The following is a 23,775-nucleotide window of genomic DNA, read 5'->3' as shown; positions in this document are numbered from 1 at the left end:
TTGATTCCGTGGTTTTGCGTGGGACCTCTGGAGACCACCCGCGGGGAATCCTCGGGTATCCTAAAGGGTAGCAGGCTGGTGGTTCCACGGGTGACACATGCGGGCATGAAGATGTGTGGTCCCACTTCTGAGGGGGCACCGCCGACCCGTAGTCTGCGGGCATGACGATGTGTGGTCCCACTTCTGTGGGGGCACCTCCGACCCGTAGGTGCGGGGATGATGATGTGTGGTCCCACTTCTGTGGGGGCACCGCGGACCCGTAGTGAGCACCCGTGAGTTCCCCAGACCCCCATGGGAACCACCCGAGGCCCCGCAGACACCTGTGGGTTTGACCCGGGGCTCCCAGACATCCTTGGGCCTACCGTGGGGACCCAATTGTGTCCCACGGTGACCCAAGGAGACCACCTGAGGGCCATGGTGCTGGCAGGATCCACCAGCAGGCCTCCAGAACCTGTGGAATGCTGCTGGTAAACTGTAGGTCTGTCCAGGTGCCCTGCCAGCCCACCGGGGACTAGCGTGGGGCTGCGTTATGAACCCTGTATGTAAAAGGATAAATCTTGTATTTATGGGGGGGCACAGGGGGTGGGTAATGTATTTAATAAATACAATGCTGTTTATTGTGGGTCATTGTACTGTTTTTATTGTGGGTACTGGGGTGGGGGTGGGGTGTTTCCCCAACGGTATGTGGGTAGGCCTCCCTTGTGGGTACTGACTGGATGGTTAGGCCTCACGGGGGGGGGTTAGTGTGGGAGGGTATTTAGGCATCCCGAGTGGTGGGTGAGGGTGGGTTAACCCCTTCATGACTGTAGCGGTTAATAACCGCTATGGTGATTAAGGGGTTAGGGGACATTACTTTGTACTGTATGTTTTAATTTTTGTGTCTGTTTTGCAGAAGCGGAGGGGCCATGGCCAGGATGGGGGGGGTAGCGGTATGTGGGTAGGGGGTGAGGGTGGTTAGACCTCACAGTATGCACATTGGGTCCCCCCCCTCCCCACATTTACATACACTGCACTGACAGCAGGGAGGGGGATTTACTGGTAACAGAAACATCTCTCTGCCTTCAGTGTAATCTGTTTAAAGCCCCCTCCCCCCTAATGTGTGTTTCTGTAAAATCTCTCTCCCTTCAGTGTAATCTGTTTAACAGAAACATTAGGGGGGAGGGGGCTTTAGGCCTTTACATCTCTCTCCCTTCAGTGTAATCTGTTTAACAGAAACATTAGGGGGAGGGGGCTTTAGGCCTTTAGGCCTTTACATCTCTCTCACTTCAGTGTAATCTGTTTAACAGAAACATTAGGGGGGAGGGGGCTTTAGGCCTTTACATCTCTCTCCCTTCAGTGTAATCTGTTTAACAGAAACATTAGGGGGGAGGGGGCTTTAAACAGATTACACTGAAGGCAGGGAGATACAGGGAATGTACTGTATTGCAATGCTGTGTATAAAGTATAAGGTGTTTTACAATTAGATATTGTAAATGTAATCCTTGGTATTGTAAGGGTTAGCTTTGGTTTTAAATTGTGTTTTCTGGTTGGTACTTACAGTATATATTGATTTTTGTTTACTTGATTGGTTAAAATAGTTGACTTGTTTGGAAGTGTTTGTATTTACTGGTAGAGTAGCTTGCAATTATATTGTTAACATTCATTTGCAGAATGTATATGGTGCATAGATTTTATGCATCATTTATACAATGTAAATGCAATGTACTGTGTGGATTGGAATGTTATGTTTTACACAGTATTGTACAATCAGTTAGGATTATTAAATGGATTATTATTATTGTCTGTATAGAGAAGCGTTATTTGTAGGACAGTATGATTTTGATAACCATTCTACATGTATTTGTATATTGGTTCATCATCTGTGTGTATATATACTGTATACTGTATATATCTATATACTGTATATATCTATATACAGTATCTATATATATACTTTTTTATATATATATATATATATATATATATACAAAAGAAACACACAGCGCAATTCTAAACAATTTGTTCCTGTGGGGGTAATTAATCACACCACTATTAAAAGAGCCAATATTACAAAATGAGGTACATACCCTGGTTAACACCCAACCCTACACACTGCAGCCGATTTAGGTCTGCGGCTCCACGACGCCGCCTTTTGAATCTGGAGAAGAGTGACCTAAGCGCAAATATGACAGGGAAAGAAGAAAACACAAGAAAAGATCATAGGGCAGTATATCTATAATTATATGGACTAAAATTGGTAAGATATATGCTTACACAGCTGCGACAAGTAAAAGCATGTAATCCTCTCTGGGACTCGCCACCGTAGCTTTAGGGATCTTGTTGTTGGACTGCTGGATCTCCAGATTCTTCTCCACAAGAAGTCAATTACAGCTGCTGCAGGAGCTCCTTGTCTGGGCACTTCTGTGTCTCTGGAAAAATGTGGAAGCACTGCCGAGGAAGCACACACGCAGACACCCACTCCCAATGGGTGTGTGGATGGGAGTGGGTGTCTGCGTGTGTGCTTCCTCGGCAGTGCTTCCACATTTTTCCAGAGACACAGAAGTGCCCAGACAAGGAGCTCCTGCAGCAGCTGTAATTGACTTCTTGTGGAGAAGAATCTGGAGATCCAGCAGTCCAACAACAAGATCCCTAAAGCTACGGTGGCGAGTCCCAGAGAGGATTACATGCTTTTACTTGTCGCAGCTGTGTAAGCATATATCTTACCAATTTTAGTCCATATAATTATAGATATACTGCCCTATGATCTTTTCTTGTGTTTTCTTCTTTCCCTGTCATATTTGCGCTTAGGTCACTCTTCTCTATATATATATATATATATATATATATATATATATACAGTATATATACACAGTATATACTGTATATGTACAGTATAGGGATTGTTATTATTATATATATACTGTATATATATACAGTATATATATACAGTATATATTTATTTCTCTTCATGTATTTATTTATTTATTTAGATTTATTTATTAATTGTGGGGCTGCTGTGCGTGAATTTTTTTTATTGGGGGTGAGGGGGGTGTTTGGCCCTTGGTGTGAGTTTAGGACTTGCAGCAGCAGCACAATTAATAAATAAATCTAAATAAATAAATGAATATAAATAAATACATTTAAAATACATTTTTATTGATAGTGTAGATGTGCAGAGGGTCTCCAGAGCAGAACCGCACTGGTTTCAGGTCTGGGGACCCCCTGCCCCCCGAGATACAGACCCCTTTTGGGGGTGCCGGTATACCTCTGCTTGGTTTAACAGGCTGCGGTCACGTGATCGGGGCCTTTAAACGCAGAGGGATACCGGCACCCTCTAAAGGGGCCTGTATCTCGGGGAGCAGGGGGTCCCCAGACCTAAAACCAGTGCAGTTCAGCCCCCGAGACCCCCTGCACATCTACACTATAAATAAAAATGTATTTCAAATGTATTTATTTGTATTTATTTATTTATTTATTTATGTACTGTATTGCGGGGATGCTGTGTGATTTGTTTTATTGTGGGTAGCGGGGGTGGGTGTGGTTATTTACACGGGATCCCCCTCCCCACATTTACATACAGTACACTGCACTCAGAAACACAGGCCAGGCAGATTTAACACACACACACTAGGGGGAGGTTTTTTTACATAGATTGCAGGGAAGCTTAACGCACACACACAATAGGGGGATAGGGGGAGGGGTTTTTACATAGATTAGAGAGAAGGCAGGGAGTTTTAAAAGCGAGAATAGGGGGAGGGGGTTTTACATAGATTAGAGAGAAGGCAGGGAGTTTTAACACAGACATGAAAAATATGTATTGAATGTATTAATTGTTTATTATGCCTTAACCCCTTCATTACCTTAGCGGCTATACGCTTTGGTAATGAAGCAGCATTTCTGTATTAATAATATTGTGCAGGAGCAGGGGGCCCCCTGAGTTTAGATTTCTGTCTCAGGGAACCCCTTGCTCACTGTACAATATTATTAAAAATACAGAAATGCTGCTTCTTTACCATAGCGCATAGCCGCTAAGGTATAGAATGATTCTTTAATGATGTGTGTGTTTTATTCACAGTGTAGATGTGCAGAGGGTCTCCGGAGCTGAACCGCACTGGTTTTAGGTCTGGGGACCCCCTGCTCCCCGAGATACAGGCCCCTTTAGGGGGTGCTCTGCTTGGTTTAACAGGCCACGGTCACGTGATCGGGGGCCTTTAACGCAGAGGGATACCGGCACCTCATAAAGGGGTCTGTATCTCGGGGAGCAGGGGGTCCCCAGACCTAAAACCAGTGCGGTTCAGCTCCCGAGACCCCCTGCACATCTACACTATAAATAAAAATGTATTTCAAATGTATTTATTTATTTATTTATGTATTGCGGGGATGCTGTGTGATTTGTTTTATTGTGGGTAGCGGGGGTGGGTGTGGTTATTTACACGGGATCCCCCTCCCCACATTTACATACAGTACACTGCACTCAGAAACACAGGCCAGGCAGATTTAACACACACACACTAGGGGGAGGTTTTTTTACATAGATTGCAGGGAAACTTAACGCACACACACAATAGGGGGATAGGGGGAGGGTTTTTTACATAGATTAGAGAGAAGGCAGGGAGTTTTAAAAGCGAGAATAGGGGGAGGGGGTTTTACATAGATTAGAGAGAAGGCAGGGAGTTTTAACACAGACATGAAAAATATGTATTGAATGTATTAATTGTTTATTATGCCTTAACCCCTTCATTACCTTAGCGGCTATACGCTATGGTAATGAAGCAGCATTTCTGTATTTTTAATAATATTGTGCAGGAGCAGGGGGCCCCCTGAGTTTAGATTTCTGTCTCAGGGAACCCCCTGCTCACTGTACAATATTATTAAAAATACAGAAATGCTGCTTCTTTACCATAGCGCATAGCCTCTAAGGTATAGAATGATTCTTTAATGATGTGTGTGTTTTATTCACAGTGTAGATGTGCAGAGGGTCTCCGGAGCTGAACCGCACTGGTTTTAGGTCTGGGGACCCCCTGCTCCCCGAGATACAGGCCCCTTTAGGGGGTGCTCTGCTTGGTTTAACAGGCCACGGTCACGTGATCGGGGGCCTTTAACGCAGAGGGATACCGGCACCTCATAAAGGGGTCTGTATCTCGGGGAGCAGGGGGTCCCCAGACCTAAAACCAGTGCGGTTCAGCTCCCGAGACCCCCTGCACATCTACACTATAAATAAAAATGTATTTCAAATGTATTTATTTATTTATTTATGTATTGCGGGGATGCTGTGTGATTTGTTTTATTGTGGGTAGCGGGGGTGGGTGTGGTTATTTACACGGGATCCCCCTCCCCACATTTACATACAGTACACTGCACTCAGAAACACAGGCCAGGCAGATTTAACACACACACACAATAGGGGGAGGTTTTTTTACATAGATTGCAGGGAAGCTTAACGCACACACACAATAGGGGGATAGGGGGAGGGGTTTTTACATAGATTAGAGAGAAGGCAGGGAGTTTTAAAAGCGAGAATAGGGGGAGGGGTTTTTACATAGATTAGAGAGAAGGTAGGGAGTTTTAACACAGACATGAAAAATATGTATTGAATGTATTAATTGTTTATTATGCCTTAACCCCTTCATTACCTTAGCGGCTATACGCTATGGTAATGAAGCAGCATTTCTGTATTTTTAATAATATTGTGCAGGAGCAGGGGGCCCCCTGAGTTTAGATTTCTGTCTCAGGGAACCCCCTGCTCACTGTACAATATTATTAAAAATACAGAAATGCTGCTTCTTTACCATAGCGCATAGCCGCTAAGGTAAAGAATGATTCTTTAATGATGTGTGTGTTTTATTCACAGTGTAGATGTGCAGAGGGTCTCCGGAGCAGAACCGCACTGGTTTTAGGTCTGGGGACCCCCTGCTTCCCGAGATACAGGCCCCTTTAGGGGGTGCCGGTATCCCTCTGCTTTGCTTGGTTTAACAGGCCGCGGTCACGTGATCGGGGCCTCTAACGCAGAGGGATACCGGCACCTCATAAAGGGGCCTGTATCTCGGGGAGCAGGGGGTCCCCAGACCTAAAACCAGTGCGGTTCAGCTCCCGAGACCCCCTGCACATCTACACTATAAATAAAAATGTATTTAAAATAATTTTTAATGTGTCGCTGTTTGCGCAGAGAGAGCAGCGGATCTCTCTCTGCTGCAAACACATCTCGCCCCCAGTATGTGCATATACAGTACTGTATGTGTACAGTACTGATGTTAGGGGTTATAGGGGCTGTTGTTATACAGTATATATATATATACAGTATATATACTGCATTACAATTCACTATAGGGGACGGCTTCAAGAGAACAGCTCGCAAGCGCCCTCATGTGTTTTTACACGGCATTGCAGTATTGTAGCTAGCCGGAATAAAATGCTTCAATCCCTGCCGGGAAAATAACGCAATGCACTCGGGCAGAAAACAGTCACAAACCTCAATACACCCGAGTATACCCGAATTCGCGGGACGAGCCGAGCTCAAATAAAGTGTGTCGCCAGTGTAAATATGCATTGCCAACCAAACATATCAGAAAACTTTATCCTGATATGAAACACAGGATCAATACATTTATAAACTGTAATACCAACTATGTGGTCTACATCATTATATGTGGATGCAAACGCAAGTATGTGGGGAGAACCATTAGATCACTTTGTATCAGAATCTCTGAGCATATAAGATTAATTACTAAGCAAGAAAACTCCATCCCCTATCTAAACATTTTACTCAATGTCCGCTAGGCGGACTAAAAAACTTCCAATTTTTTGGTATCGAACATGTGGCTCCTCATATTAGAGGGGGCAATAGACTAAATCAACTAAACAAAAAAGAGATGCAGTGGATTTTTTCACTCAACACTTTACAACCGCATGGTCTAAACATCGAATGGGAACTGCAACACTTTCTTCACGATTGATTCATGTTGGATTATATTTTTCTTGCTTTACAATAACATTTTTTTCTGTTTATGCTGTTTACTACCTTCCCCACCACACCCCACCCACCCCCACCCCCCCACCCCACCCCCACCCCACCCCCCTCACCCCCCCCACTCCCCACCCCCCCCCTTTTCCCTCACCCCCACCACCCCCACCCCCCCTTTCCCTCTCCCTGCATGTTTCCTTCCTCCCCCCCCCTTTCCCCCCCTCCCTCCCTCTTTCCCCTCCCTTCCCCCTCTTCCCTTCTCTCTTTTCTTATTAATTCATTTATCTTCTTAAATTTATTTGGTTTATCAATATTATGACCCAGTCATTGTTCATGTCATCCATGTCTATTGAGCCTCTTTTATCCATCATCATTATACATTGTTCAGTATTAGTCATTAAATGGTAGTCTTGTAATGTTTCATGCAAATAATGTTTTGAATGATCAGTATCTTCTTAGTCCTCCATGTGGATATTATGTTACATACCTATGTATACTTATTATCTCTCCAATATTTGACAATTGTGTATGTGCTGACCCGTATGTTTTTAAACTTGTTCCATGACCAGGTATACTTATAATATGTTTATTATGTTAGTAACCATATTGTTCTGGTCTATTTTTTATTGTTTTTACCTGGAGATTCGCATTGGCACTTGTTACTATACATCTGTGGCTAATCAGCTAATCAGCCGGTCCACAGGTTATTGTATTTGTTTGTGCTATTTAATGCAGGTCTCCACTACTGACGGATCATTCTTTGACAAAGGCCTCATGGGCTGAAACGCGTCAGAAAAAGATCCGTCAGCACTGCACCTCAATAAAGTCTACCAATCACCAGATCAGCCTCCTTCAGTTTATTGCGACGGCTGTGCATCACTGTTTCCCCCGACGGAGGAGTCCTTTCTACTTGCTGCCTTTGTGGTTGCACGCCGGGCTGCAGGCATTGCGGAGACAACTTGCGTCCTTCACCGCCGGTCAGGTGACCGACCCTCGCGCCGCCGCGCTGCTGGAGGGGTTGGCGGTTCTACATAGCACAGAACACACAGCATCAAGGATCTGCACGGAGCCATTCACTTCAGGACACGTGAGTCTCTCTATCCCAATGTTATTTAGTGCTCTTAGGTGAGCCAGTTGCTGGGAGAGACTGCTACATTGGTTATTTATTTATTTACCGAAGTGACCGTGCATACTACATCTGCTGATCTACATCCGCTTACTATTGCAGCTAGCTACTCTTGCTTCTAGAGCCCTGCACGGGTAAACTTTGTTTACCTGTTTCTCTATATGTCTATACAAATATGCAGGTTGCCCGAAGTGAAATGAATCAAGGACATTAACAACATAACATTTACCAAATATCTACTTATATAGTAGAAGCAAGGAGTAATCCTGATTCAATATAAGGCTGCTGGTGATTGGTACTTTTTTACACATGTTATCCCATAAATTCTCTTGTTCTAGTAATTTTTGAGCAATTTTTGAAGCATTGAACTGATATTTGTAATTTCACCAGTTACAGTGATATTAAACAGATACACACTGTACATATTGCCACTATGGAGGATGAACAAGACATCACAACTGAACAGATTTCTACCTACGTTCAGAAATGTGGCAATAACTCTGAGAGAGCAAAAAGGGCATTACACATTTTTGATGAGACATCGGATAACATTACTTGTGACAATCCTACTGACCTCATTGACCATTTTGTAAAATTAGAAAAACTTCTTACCCAAGATATACGAATCTTTTGGGATATAATAACACTAGAGAATTACTTAAAGGTCAAACGCATTCCCAGGGGGTTAAGATTGAAGAAAATGCCCTCTTTTGGCTTTCCAAATAAAGAGTTTGAAATTCACTGGAGGAAAATTATGGATGAATGTTCTACTAGATTGATGGAATTGATTGTACGTTTTAAAATCTCTGAGAAGAAATCCTTATCTAATGAAATAGAGACTCTCAAAAAAGAACTATATAAATTCAACAGCATGGAACGGTTTACCCATAATGATAAAATTTTATTGCAAAATGTTGAAAAGATGGAGAAGGGAGTAGTCGCCAAAAAACAAGACAAATTTGCTAGGGACAAATTGGACTATGAAAGAAATCAGGTCTATTTTTGGGAGAGACCTCCCCCCACTCGTGATTTTCCTAGATCTAGAACCCCCTCACACTCAACACCCCGCAGATGGTCCTCTGAGGAAGAAATTATTGCCCCAACATCTAATAAAAGGTCTATTCTCAAAACAACATATCAAGACCGTAGGGCTAGTTTTGACACAGACTCATCAGATGCTAATGACAGACCATCTGTTTCTTTTTCCAAACATGATCAATCTGGCAAGAGGGAAACAGAGGGTGGTTATTTTTTTTTTTTTATAACTTGTATTTTATTATACATAAATGCATGATATACATAAAAAAAAAGACATCGGGTGCATATTTAGCATATCATATACAATAACAAAAGCATAATAAACTCACATAGTTTTTCGAGCCCTACTTAACCACGTGAGTGGGAATCGTCATGTGTAAGGTACTGGGGTAAATAATAATATATAAACAAAAAAAAAAACCAAGGGGTGGGGGGGAGGAGGTAAAGGAGGGGGTGGGGGGGAAGGAGAGGGGGAAGGTGTATCCAAGGACAAGAATAAGAATACATCTGGGGAACACCAGGACAGCGTGAGGACTATGTATCAACTAGTGAGGCTTTTCTGTAGAATAAGTGATTGGGCGTAAGGAGTATGAGGTTCTAGGTGTGGGGTTGGTTCTCATGCCCCCAAAGGAGAACGCATTTATTACTATTATAGCCAAATTGTGTTACGCTCTACCCCAGGGATGTCTGTTTGGGCAAGCCAGGGGGCCCAAACTTTTAGATAATTGTCACCAGTGTCATTAACTAAGCTCGTTAACTTTTCCATCTGGCAGATAAACCAAATACGATTCCGAATCTTTGGGATAATTGGAATATCGGGGCGTTTCCATAGTGCTGCGATCTCGCACCGCGTAGCTAGAGCAAAATGTGCAATTAGTTTATTGTGTGATTTTGATAGGTTCTTTAGGGGTCTGTTCATGAGAAACAGCCACGGGTCTGGGGGAATAGTGAGATCGAAAACTCTCTGGATCCAATTTCTGATCTTTTCCCATAGCGGGTATATCAGCGGGCAAGACCACAGCATATGTAACAGGTCAGCTGTTCCTCCACATTGTTTAGGGCACAATGGGGAGGACCCTGGTATAAACTTAGATAATTTGAGTGGGGTGAGGTACCATCTCATAAGAACTTTATATGCGTTCTCCTTCAGTGTGGTGCATATAGAACTTTTTGCGGCTCCTAGGAATATAGCCTTCCACTCTTCGTCGTCCAAGGTCTCCCCTAGGTCCCTTTCCCATTGGGTACGGAATGTAGGTGATTGGTGCTTTGAGATTGCAGGCTCGATTACCTCTCTGTATATCGTAGATATGAGTCCCTTAGTGTCGGTTTCTGCCCGACAGAGCTTTTCAAAATTCGCCAATGGGGGGTATGGGGCAAATTTATTATAAAATGATCTGAGCTGGAGGTATTTATGGAATTCAGTGTGGGGGATGTCTTTTTCTAGTCTGATATGGTCAAAAGATTTAATTTTTAGATCATGGCCCTCCAGATCTTTGAGTCTAGTATAGCCTTTTTGTTTCCAAATTGAGTGATTATGACCAATAAGACCCGGTGCAAAGCTAGGATTATTCCAAATGGGTGACATCAGGGAATTTGCTGAAGTAAGTGAGTTTTTTAATCTTGATGCTTCCCAAACAGATAAGGAGTTAGCTATTGAGGTGAGCGGTAAAATAGTGTTTTTCCTTGATGTTTTAGGTAGCCAAATCAAATTGTTAATCTCTAAAGGGGAGCAAGCCGCATGTTCGAGCTCAACCCATCTTTTTAATTTGGGGTCGGAATGCCATTGTATGACCTGGCTTAATTGAGCCGCTTTAAAATATGACAACAGGCAGGGTACCGCTAGGCCACCCGCTAAAATAGGTCTCTTCATAGATAACTTATTTACTCTCGGTTTTTTACCTCCCCAGATAAAATTAGATATTCCAGACTGAAGTGAGAGTATGTCCTTCAGTTTGAGTGGCACAGGTAGTGTCTGGAAGACGTATAGGATACGGGGAAGTAGATTCATCTTAACGCTGTGAATCCTTCCGATCCAAGAAATCTTCTTGGAAGACCATCTGATTAGGTCTTGTTTTAGAGTCCAGATCAGTTTGGGATAATTTGCTTTATAGATGCTTTTTGCATCTTTGGTGATATAGGTCCCCAAATATTTTATCGAGTTCTTTTGCCAGTTAAAATTGAAATTTAGTTTCAGTAATTTCTCTGTATGTCTAGGGAGGTTGATATTCAGAGCTTCAGATTTGGATTGGTTAATCTTGAAACCTGAGACCTTGGAGAATTTATCTAGTAGGTCAAACAGGTTAGGTAATGACGTAAGGGGTTTGGAGATAATTAATAGGATATCATCAGCATAGAGGGCCGCTTTATGTGATTGGGAGTAAACGTTTAACCCTGAGATATCCGGGCTATCTCGAATTCGTGCCGCGAGGGGTTCAATACATAGGGCGAACAGGAGGGGGGATAAAGGGCATCCCTGTCTTGTGCCACTCTGGATTTGAAATGGGACCGAGGGGAAGCCCTGATGTATGACCCTGGCGGTTGGGCCTGAGTATAGTGACATAATCGCTCTACTCACCCGATTTCCGAAGCCAAATGCCGCGAGCGTCTCTTTTAAGTATGGCCAGTCTATCCTATCAAAAGCTTTTTCTGCATCCAGACTTAATAGCATGCTTTGTGTGTTATTTTTGTTAGCCAATTCCAACAGATCAATAAATCGTCGGGTGTTATCCGCAGCCTGCCTCCCCTTAACAAAACCGACCTGATCTGGGTGTATTAGTCTGGGTAGGATGTGACTTAATCTGTTGGCCAATAATTTCGCATATATTTTGATATCGGTATTAATTAGAGATATTGGCCTATAGCTTTTACAATTTAGCGGATCCTTGCCAGGTTTATGTATAAGTGATATAGACGCCCGCAGCATGTCCCCAGGAATAGGGGCTCCTGCTAAGATAGCATTAAACATTTGGAGCAGCCTCGGAGCAAGTGATTCGGAAAATTTCTTATAATAAAGCCCCGAAAAGCCATCAGGGCCTGGTGCCTTTGATGGCTTAAGCTCCTTGATGGCCTGCGACACTTCTTCCAATGTGAAGTCAGCGCCCATAGCTTCTCTGTCTAGCTCTGTCAATCTCTCCAGTTTTGAGCTGGCTAAGAAATCTCTTAGTGCGCTGCTCGTGTTGTTATTGTGTGCCACCTTCTTACCGTCGTATAGGGAGCCATAAAATGAACAGAATTCTTCCACTATTTTTTTAGGATTGGCCGTAAGTACACCCGATTGTAAGCGTATAGCTTGGATATTAAACTTAGATTGCCTATCTTTCAGTGCGCGCGCCAGCATCGTATCCGGCCTGTTAGCTTTTTCATAAAACTTCCTCTTAGACCAACATAGGGAGTTATCCGCCCGGGAAGTCAATAACATATTCAATTCAATTTTTGTATCTTTAAGTTCCTGTGTCGTAAGTGGATCGGGATTGGTCTTATGACTCGATGAAAGGGAATTCAATTTGGATTGGAGCGTCCGAATTTTGGAATCCCTCACTCGTTTTCTTTTAGCAGTGAGATTAATTATTATGCCCCTTAGCGTTGCTTTATGAGCCTCCCATAAAGTCATATGGGATTCCACAGAGCCTGTGTTTATCTCAAAGAATTGAGTTATTTCTTGACCTATCGTTTCGCAGGTTTCGGGTATTTTAAGAATGGATTCATTAAGTTTCCAGTTTGCGCCTGGTCTATTGGTCTGAATATTGTTGCACCTGAGCTCAATTGGTGCATGGTCAGACCATGAAATATCATGGATCTTTGTATGATTGACCTTAGGGACCAGGTGGCACGAAACGAAGAGATAATCGATTCTGCTATATGAGGTGTGTGGGTGGGAATAGAAAGTGTAGTCCCTTGTCGTAGGGTGGAGCTCCCTCCATATGTCTACTAATTGATTATCTTTCAGGGCATTGTGCAGGGAATTTTGAGCTTTTTTATTATCGGAGTCATTTCCCCCTGATCTGTCTATTGAGGATTGCATTGTGATGTTAAAATCTCCTGCTATTATAGTGTATCCCTTAGCTGCTGAGTTTAGCAGGCGGAAGAATCTGTCAAAAAAGGACGCATCCTGTGTACAGGGCGCGTAGAGGGAGGCCAACGTAATAGGCTGCTCATGTATGGTCCCTGTTAAAATGATATAACGACCATCTACATCTTTTTTGATTGTCTGGAGAATAAATGGGATTGAGTTGATAAATACGATGGCTACCCCACGTTTTTTGACCGATGCTGATGCTGTATAAAATTGGGAGAAGCCCCTATCTAGGAACCTGGGGGAGCTATTATTTCTAAAGTGTGTTTCTTGTAGAAATAGCACATCTGCTTGTTTTCTTTTGTAATCTGTAAAGGCAATCTTTCTTTTGATTGGGCTATTAAAGCCCTTCACATTGTGAGAGATTAATGTTAACGCCGTGTATTACGAAGCAGGGAATGATATATATAGTGATCTGCATACTTACTTGTGAAATTATATCTGAGGTTTCTGGCGGATGTGTCCCAAACTATCGTGTCGGTTAGACGCTCTGGGTGGAATCCATGCTCCCTGGAGAGGGAGGGGAAAGGGAGAGGGCAGGGAAAGGTAGACAAGACAGGGGAAGCGACAAGAGGGCTAAAACGGGAAAAAGAAAATAATAATAAAATTGTAAAAAGGGATAAACAAAAAACAAGGGCGTATCTCGGGAGCCCCCGAGAGTAGCTCCTGTGCCCAGAGGGTGGGTCTTCTGACTCCATTTTAAAGATGGGCCAGTCTCCTGTGTTGAAGATATCCCACCCTGGGTCTTGGAATCGGTCCCTCATATTTGGGGACCGATGAAGGGGACACATGCTCGAAGGGGAGTATCTCCCCCGGCACTTTTCAAAAAGGAAAAAGCAAAGCATATTTTGTGAACTGCAACATAAAATGATAGTGACATCATCTCAGTGCCACTAACAGTGACCTTAATGACCATGAACCTTGAATCCCGATTGTAATCTAGATAGTGCTATTACTGGTAATGGGGTTAGCGGGGTTAACCTTGGTAAAATAACAGTAACCTTAGGCCGTTGAGCCCTTATGTTTGTAATCTTATCTAATGTGAACATCTTCTAAACAGCTTTTATTAAGCTAACTTATGAAATTTTAAACATGTATATATATATGTCTGCACACCATCTTCCCGAACATATAAGGCAGATATGACACGAGAAACATTAGCATATGGATACAATACGTGCGGTAATTGCAATCCGTAGAGACAAATAATATGTAAATTGTATTGTATGTATCCTCCATATAACCCGCTTCTTCATATAGAGATAAATATATTTATATCGAACGAGTCCGCATGTGCTGAAAAGTCTCCATCACTGATGTAGTCCTTATGACGTGACATAATAGACCTTCTCGTAGCACACCGTGTACAGCCAAACCGAAACAGCAGATATTTATCATAGCGGAATCTTATATAGCGTATATAGTAATATGCAGTGTTCGACAAACCCACACACCTGCTCGCCCCGGGCGAGTGGACCCAACCCCCGGGCGAGTAAACATTGGCCCAAGCAGCACACACCCGGCACCAGGTGGCGAGCAGACCCTCTCGTGTGGCGAGTAGATTTCCCGGTGACCTGTCAACCACTGGTAATATGTAATAACACACATATATACAAACATATGTACACCCACACAAACATACACATATATATATATATACACATGTACTCAACATAACAATAATATACCTCTAACCCATATAACATATCTTCTCCATATATACTACTATTTTTTAATAAAATGTTAATCATCTCTGTTATATAAGAGGGAAACAGAGGGTGGTTATTTTAACAAAACATGCATTGCGAGCTCTAGAGAGGATAGCTCTAGATCTACGTCTACAAATGTTGATACTCAGTCAAAAAACGGAAAAAATGTAGAAGGGGGAAGAAAAATCGAGAGACAGTTTGGCTCAGAAAACAAGAGGAAAAAATACTCTTAGATCCCGATGAAAGCAATGTTATAAATATTTCTGATACCGTTCTAACTCCACATCAGACTTTGCTGCTAGATAAAGGACTGAACTTTGTGCCTCAAGAAAATTTTGACTTGTTTACTACAATTATTGATTTGCAGAAATACAAAAGGAAACTCGCACTGAAAAAGCTTTTCTCAAAAGATGTGAATTCTGTTTCAAATTCCAATGTTATAACTAATGTTGATACACCTGGGACTGTAAATAATGTATCTACTTGCAACAGTTATACTTTTGCTGAAGATGTATTTAACTGTGACTTACAAAGTTTGTTTGATGAAGGATGTACTGACACCCCTGTTGACCCCCCTTTTTTTGGCTATACCGACTCAGGTCTCCAGAAAAAATCATCATTTATCCCTTACAATTCAAAGGGCTCATACGTATCTACCTTTGAGGGTTTGGTAGATAGAGACCTGAGACTACTGTCCAAAGGCTCTTCATCCTCAATAATGAGTGACAATCTCTCCAAACAAGAGAGAATTGATCTGGATATATTGAAGAGAGATAAATCAATAACGATAAAAAATGCCGACAAAGGGGGTGCAATAGTAGTGCAATCATCAACTAAGTACAGAGAGGAAGCATTGAGACTATTGAGCGATACCAAGTTCTATGCAAAACTAAGGACTGACCCTACCAGAGAATATTTGGGTGAGCTGAAAGAATTATTAGAACTGGGCGATGTTCTATATGTTCTGAGTTCTAAGGAGAAAAGATTCCTGGAGTGTGAGTCTCCTAACATACCGGTGTTTCACCATCTCCCAAAGATTCACAAAACACTGGAGAACCCCCCGGGGCGACCCATCATCTCCAGTATTGGGTCTTTGGGGGATGGTGTTTCCCGGTATGTTGATAGATTCTTGCAGCCAATTGTTTGTAGCTTACCTTCTTTCATTCAAGATACCACGGCCTTACTAATTACATTACAGAACATTGTATGGAAGGATGGATTTAGATGGGTCACCATGGATGTCACATCATTGTATACAATCATAGAACATCAGGATCTGCTTTAACCCATGCTACTACTCAACCTCTGGGTTTAAAGACAGACTTTAAGCTACCGAGCCTGTTGGGATTTACTGCTTTCACCGCTCTGCCCCAAATAAAGTTCCCACTCCAGAGACCAGCGTCCCTGTCTCTAAAACCTTTGCAGCACCTAGTGTTACCTCTATAGTTGCTCAGAAGGCTGAAATCCCTGCCTATGTCTCTAAATCTCTTTCCTTAGAGCCTTCCTTTCCTGCATTGACAGATTAGGTTTCCAAGTCAAATTTTCCTTTTTCTCCTTTCCCTGCAAAGTGCCAAATTCCTGTTATTGCATCTAATGATTCTCCAGCACCTCCCGTGTTAACCTGTACCACGGTTAAAACCCCTGATGTAATAGCAACCTTCCCTTTCTCTGATTCCCCTGTAGTATGTGATATGTCTGAGTTTTCTGCCATTGCATCTAAAGCTCCAGTTTCTGAGTCAATGTTATCTTTGTCAAAGTTTCGTAATCATGTTGTAGTACCTAGCAGTAACTCTCCCACGCCCATTTCAGAGACCAGTGCACTTTTCTCTAAACCCTTTACAGGAGCAAGTGTAATCAATGCTGCCCTTCAGACATTTGAGATTTCTGCCTTTGACTCCAAGCCTGTTTCTTTAGAGCCCCCACAGCATTTGGCTCTCCTTTTGCTGTTTCTCAATCTACCACTTCAGAGGCCAGCCTTTCTGTCTCTGATTCCTTTGCAAATTCTCAGTTCCCTGTTACTGCATCCCAGGATTTTCCAGCAGTTCCTGAGTTAATTTGTGAAAGTTCCAAAGCTCCTGATGAAAAAACATGTTTTCCTGCCTCTCCTGTAGCATGTGATTTACCCGTCACTAAAACTCCTGCAGTAAGAGGTGTTTTTCCTGATGTACCTGCATGGTTAAATGCACCTAGCCCTGTTTCTAAGGTTCCTGCCATGAAGATCCCCCCAGGTTCTGTTATGCCTATTGTTGTTCCAGTTATTCCCTTCAGAAACAAGCGCAACTTCCTCTGATTCTGACGCATCTACTCTGGGCCTTGCTGTTTCACAGATATCCACTTCAGAGGCTAGCGCAATGCCTTTTGACTCAATCAAAATACCTAGTTTGGCTCTTGCTGCTTCTCAAGGACTCACTTCAGTGACCGGTGTACCTTTTTCGATTCCCCGTGCTCTGTCTAGGGTAGCCGCTGCTGTCTCTCAGCCATGCATTTCTGGAACAAACGGACACCTCACTGACACTTCTGCACGTCCTGTTATAACCATGGATGATCCTAAGATTCTCACAGTAAAGCATCATCCTTCCCTCCCTACCCCTCCATACCCCCCACAGTAACTCATGTTACCTCTGAATCTGGGATTCCCACTCCTCAGGCAATACTGTTTCCCAATGACTCCTCCACAGTATTTGAGGCACCCGCTTCTGACTGCATGACTGCTACTACAAATTTAGGATTATCCCTCATGGAACTTTCTGTACTACCTCATGTGTTCTCTGGATTTCACAATGTCATCATCAAAGACTGCAATGCTCCTATTGGATTTCCTTGCCTGAGGTGCCCGTCCCTGCTCCTTGTGCTCTCACTCTGGGCACGGGCATGCTTCTCTCTGCTTTTTCCTTCATGTCTACTGTGTTCTATGTGGATGCCAAGACTTCGGACCTGATGTTCTCTAAACCTCACCTACCTAGGGGTGCTGACTCCCTATTGATTGCAGTGCCACTGCTTTTCCATTTGAAAAAAGCGCTCATTGACAAATGCCCTCGGCGCAGATATACAACTATACCCAGAGGATTCAGAAATAATTCCATGTCGCCCAAACCTCTGTGGGACTCTATCTCTGCTTGTCCAGAGGCCTCGCATGAAGGGGGGGTAATGTCAGGAATCCACTCCTCGGTTTGGCTGGAGCCCATCCATCCGGAGCTCTGCAGGTTCCAGACAAACTATTCCCTGCTTCTGCAATCACCTGCCTCCTGCTGCCTGCTGTGCAGCTCTGGACTGATTGGCCTCCTGCCCCGCCCTCAGGAAGTTGATGGACATAGACTTTGCAATCCTAGTTGCAAGTAACTGTGCTTGTCACAGACTCCCTGTTTCGCCTGCTGGGCTCCTTGTGCCTTGTATCCTGCGCCCAGTCCCCTGCTGCTTAGGGCTTAGTGCATAGTAGCCTCGGCGCTGCTTCCTTGTTCCTGGCAGACTTCGCCTTCGTCACGCGGATGCGGCTACACTGGTTTCCCCAGCGTTTCCTGTGGCGTGTCTGCACCTCTGGTTCCTGCTTCCTCCAAGTGGAGTTCACTCCTGGCCTTTTCCTGATGCACTGCAACACCTTCGCTTAAGCATCTCCGCTGCAGTGGTTTCTCTCAAGGTTCTAGCCTCGTGTGCTGAAGTACCTTCACCCAAGATTTCCTGTTGATGACCTCGGCTTGTTTCCTCGACCACCACTCCTGTGCCAACTGCCTTGACCCCTGCCTGGATAACGTTAACCCTACCTTCTCCAATCCTGACCTGGCTATGTCTGATTATGGAATCCGCACTCCGGACCTGACTCGTGGCCTAAGGTCGGTGTTTATATATCCCCACCTCAGCCCCGCGGTCCGGTACCAGTTTGTGGCAAGCACGTACGTTACAGTTTCCACGTAAATGCATGTGGTACACATTTTCAACCTAAACCAGCATGTTATGTATCTCTTTGAACAGGTAGCAGTTTAGTAAAATTGTTGTCTTTCTATTAATTAGTAAGGTCATATATTTTTTATGTCTTTCAAGGACGGACAAGTTCAGCCTCCAGAAAAGAAAGGTGGGAGCAAATAACATTGTCTGTGTCTGCGTGTGGGAATCATGTCAGGGACCGCACGAATTGTCGGAAGAGATTTGATGATATCAAGGCGAATTTAAAAAAAAAATCCAAGCACAACGGATGCATGCTTCTGCCACTGGAGGTGGGCCGCCAGCACAAGCTCTAATGTTAACTCCATTGGAGGAGCAGATGCGTGAAAAATTTCTTCCTGTCGTCGTGGAGGGTTTGCCAGGGGACAGAGATTTATTCATCTCAATTTCCAGCAGGTGGCAAATGTTACTCTGCTACGCGTGTCGTATGTTACAGTTGTTATCTATATTTCGCTGAAACTTCTTTGTTCAAAATATAAGCATACCTACATATCTCTCTCTCTCTCTCTCTCTCTCTCTCTCTCTCTCTCTCTCTCTCTCTCTCTATCTATCTATATATATATATATATATATATATATATACAGGTGAACCCCGTTATAGCGCAGTCCTCGGGGTCCACCCGAGACCACCTCGTTAGTAACGGGGTCGCGAAAAAACAAAATGGCCGCCACGAGAAAAAAAATGGCCGCTGCATCAGTGCTACCGCGTCTGCCGGAGGGAAAGCTGAGAACTCTCCCAGCGTTCCCAGACCCGGTGGGGTAGTGGCAACCACACACAGCTCTTACCTGGCATCTGGCAGCTCTGCTCCCCGTCTCTGTTAGTGTTAGGAATGCCGAGCATATCACTGCTGTGTTACGATCGCACTGTGCATGTGCATGGGATCGGCTTTCAAAGAAGAGACTATGGCATCCCTGCTTTGTTTACATGAGCCATGTGTCGTGACGTCACATGACCCCGCTGGAACGGAACTGCAGAGGAGCAGGGGGAACAGGCAGCCCACATCTCACAAGCCACAACAAGTGCAGCGAGTGAACACCGTGTTTGAGAAGGGGGTTACTGTGGTTAGGGAGGGGGTTACTGTTTGAGCAGGGGTGATATTTTTAGCAGGAGGGTACTGTACTGTGTGCAGGGGGGGATACTGTGAGAGAGGGGGGGGGTACTGTAAGCAGGGGGGTTCTGTGTGAGCAGGGTGTACTTTGAGCAAGGGGGGGGCTGTGAGCAGGGGGGGATGTTTTGTCCCAATTTTGCCCGACCACCCCAAAAAAATTTTTTAATTTTTTTAAAAATAATTTTAAAAAAACGGGAGCCACGTGAAAACCGCGTTATAACCGATTTCGTGTTATAACGGGTCACGCTATAACGGGGTTTACCTGTATGTATATATATATATATATATATATATATATATATATATATATATATATGTGTGTGTGTGTTTGGAAACATGTATTGGCTCAGCTATCGTGGCTTACATCATTATGAGTAAAACATACACCACTTGACCTGCATGAAGGGATTATGTGTAATGATCTTCCAAATAACACATACTGCAACCTTCTACTTTACAAAGCATTCAACATCTTTCCCCTATAGTTGAAAGCTGAATGTATGTTCGAATCTTTTTTCAAACAATGGGTTAACATGCATAACCACAAAGCACACCCGCAGTCATCCTTTGTCACAGTAATGTTTAACATCACTGTGTTCTTCGTTATACTGTGTCTGTGCACACAAATGCATAATTCACTCTTTCATGTGTGTGTCGATCCATATATACATATAATATATATATATATATATATATATATATATATATATATATACATATATATTTGTGATAATCTATGTTACACCTCTAAACAGGCCCTTACTGCGTGATAAAGTCTTGCATGGAATATTGTCAATTGAAAGGCGAACATGAATAATTTTCACAAACACATTCCGTTATGTATTATGAAAGCTCTTTTTTCTCCTCATGTAGTCTAATGTGAGCATAAATAGGAACATGTACCATATGGTATTTAATTGTGTTCATATGTAGCTCACTTCATATTTATATTTCGCTCATGTACTGGTGTGTGAAACCAGCTGCAATTAATATGTAATCACAGCATATAGGTGAACAGAGGGGGTGGTGTCGGGCAGAGAGCCAGCTCACAGGGTCATGGTAGGGTGAAGTCTTGTGGGAGGGCTTACAGGTGGTAGAAGCAGCTCAGGTGTCATGGTGGTGTCAAGTGTTGGGGGAGGGCTTACAGTTGTTACAGAAGTTCATCACATTCATTTGAAATGGTAATTATCTTACTACTTTCAACCACCATTCCACGATATATTAAAACGTACGTTACTCATTCTTTCAGTTACAAATTATTGTAACGTTATAGATACGCCACCTTCTCACACCAGTACCATCTGTGAGCGACACACTGCATGTGTTGCTGAGTGTCAGCCACATTGAGCACTACACCTGCTTCTCTTAAATGTTCTGAAAGATCTCTAAAACATTCATACACATTTCCACAATCAGGTGCTGAATTATAAGCAGAGTCAACTTTGCTTTCATGGCAGTGATGTACACTACATTATTGTAGCTATATTAATACCCAACATATGCAGTGTATGTACAACAGACCAGTTAATTTTATAACGCATTCCTTTATACATATCTGCATTAACATTGTATGTATGTTGTATGGTGTTTAAAAGAAATTGGACGATTAGTTTCACATGTACATTTGTGTTAAGATGGATAATATACAGATTGCCCTAACCATATAATTGTGATTTCGTAATGGGATGCTGATATTTAGCCATAAGTACTCCCACTACAGATACTTAATTTTAATTATGTACACATGACAATGAAATTCTGATGTTATTCTTCTATATAGTTGGTCCGGCAGCTCCTTCCTGTGTCACCTGTGGCACGTCACACAGAACACGTCTTGTCACCTGCCTCATCAATGTCATCATCAAGAATGGAAGATGAGTGTATGAGGTGCAGGCCATATAATGTGTACATTGTAAGCATTTCATTGCCATGCCAAATAAATGCCTTTCACATGTAATGAACTTCAGATCAGTTATTGACACAGGAGATGTAGTGTTTCATGACACAAGCACTCTTTGATAAAGCGCTCCTATAGCGCGAAATGCGTCAGAGGTACCTTATTTGTAGCCCGGTCTACTAATGCCATAAATTAAAGCATTTTTTAATTTGCAAGCAGCCTCCAGCCCTTTCATTTTTTCAAGCAGTGCTCCACCACTTTCTTCTCTACTTGGTTTCATGACACAACATGTATTGTGTGTGTTTTCAAGTATCAGCTAGGAGTTGTGATGTTACAACAAACGTTAATTCATTCTTCTTTCACACTGAGTCGAAACGCCATTGTTGCTTCAAGCATCATCTTTTAATTGGACACAAATAATATATTATGGAAACATGTTATGTGTTCCACTATGAGAACAACTATCATTATAGGCTAAAAAAATGATAAAGTTCCATGTCAGTTCATAATGTCTTTATTTATTTGTAGAACCAGATGTTTCCGCTCAAGGACAAATTCACTCAAGTGACCATGAAGTTGTTGACACTCCTGGATTAACACAGCATTCAAGTCCTCCTGCTCGTGACACCTTCTCAGCTATTGCAGCTTCTGAAGAACGAATCTTGGGTGAAGAAAATCGTCGCCATTCAGAAATGATGTCAATGCATGAAAGGATGCATGAAAGGACAATATCAGAAATGTCACAAATAAAAAATATCATCATCCAAGTTCCTAAAGAAATCAAAAATCTAAACAGGACATTACAAGCACTAGTTCTGAATTTAAGCCAAGCAATCAGTTTACGAGTACAGCAAGAGAACAACAATTCCACTTTAACCCATCAGAGGATGGATCTTTACATGCTGCTAATTTTTCTCCAGAGTCATCACTTCTTCATTCCCCACTTCATGATGTTACCAGTACAGTAGGTGCAAGTTCTGTGCAGGTCCCTGTCAACATCCAACCGCTTACATCATCTGTTCAAAATATTGAACCGACACCTACAAATGAGACACGCAAAAGAAAGTTTGGTCAACAATTACTAATCACCAGCTTTTGGAAGAAGACAAAAACACAAACACAAGAAAGTGCACCACCACCACCACTGTTGCAATGTATCTCAAGTGTTTCACAACTGCCACAGCCAACACTCAGTGCCCCTGAAGTGCCACAGCCAACACTCAGTGCCCCTGAAGTGCCACAGCCCACACTCGGTGCCCCTGAAGTGCCAAAGCTCACACTCAGTGCCCCTGAAGTGCCACAACCCACACTCAGTGCCCCTGAAGTGCCACAGCCCACACTCAGTGCCCCTGAAGTGCCACAGCCCACAATCAGTGCCCCTGAAGTGCCACAGCCCACACCCAGTGCCCCAGAACTGCCACAGGCCACTACAAGTGCTACAGTTAAGGCGAGAGTACTTGGCACAGGGAAAAGGCGAACACAACAGCCAACATGCAGGCCTGTGACTCGCTCTCAAAAGGATCAACAAAAATAAATAAGCACATTCACTAACTTATTTTGTGTAGTGGCGTTGTTTAATGCAGACTCTTTCATGCATAGTGTATGTATGATCATGTACAGATGCTTGCAAACATTCAAGTATGTCCTTGTACACATGAATGTTTATAAATGCTCATTCACTGAATGAGTGAAGGCATATTTTTGAACATATGAATAACTATTAATCATCAGTTGTGTAATGTTAATCCATTATGACACACTTTGCATGTAAATGGAAAATGACAGCCACTTAGCTCTTGTACAGTATGAGATGTTTCAGGTTTATTATTGTAATTTAGATTGTCATTTCATACTAATATTATTTACATACAAATTAATGTAATTACCCATATAACAGCCTACATTTTAATGTTATGCTTTCTTGTGTCTTTACTCTGTAAGATATTAC

Source organism: Ascaphus truei, chromosome 1 (assembly GCF_040206685.1).
Source record: "Ascaphus truei isolate aAscTru1 chromosome 1, aAscTru1.hap1, whole genome shotgun sequence".
NCBI classification, from domain to species: Eukaryota; Metazoa; Chordata; class Amphibia; order Anura; family Ascaphidae; genus Ascaphus; species Ascaphus truei.
This window is presented reverse-complemented; position numbering follows the sequence as displayed.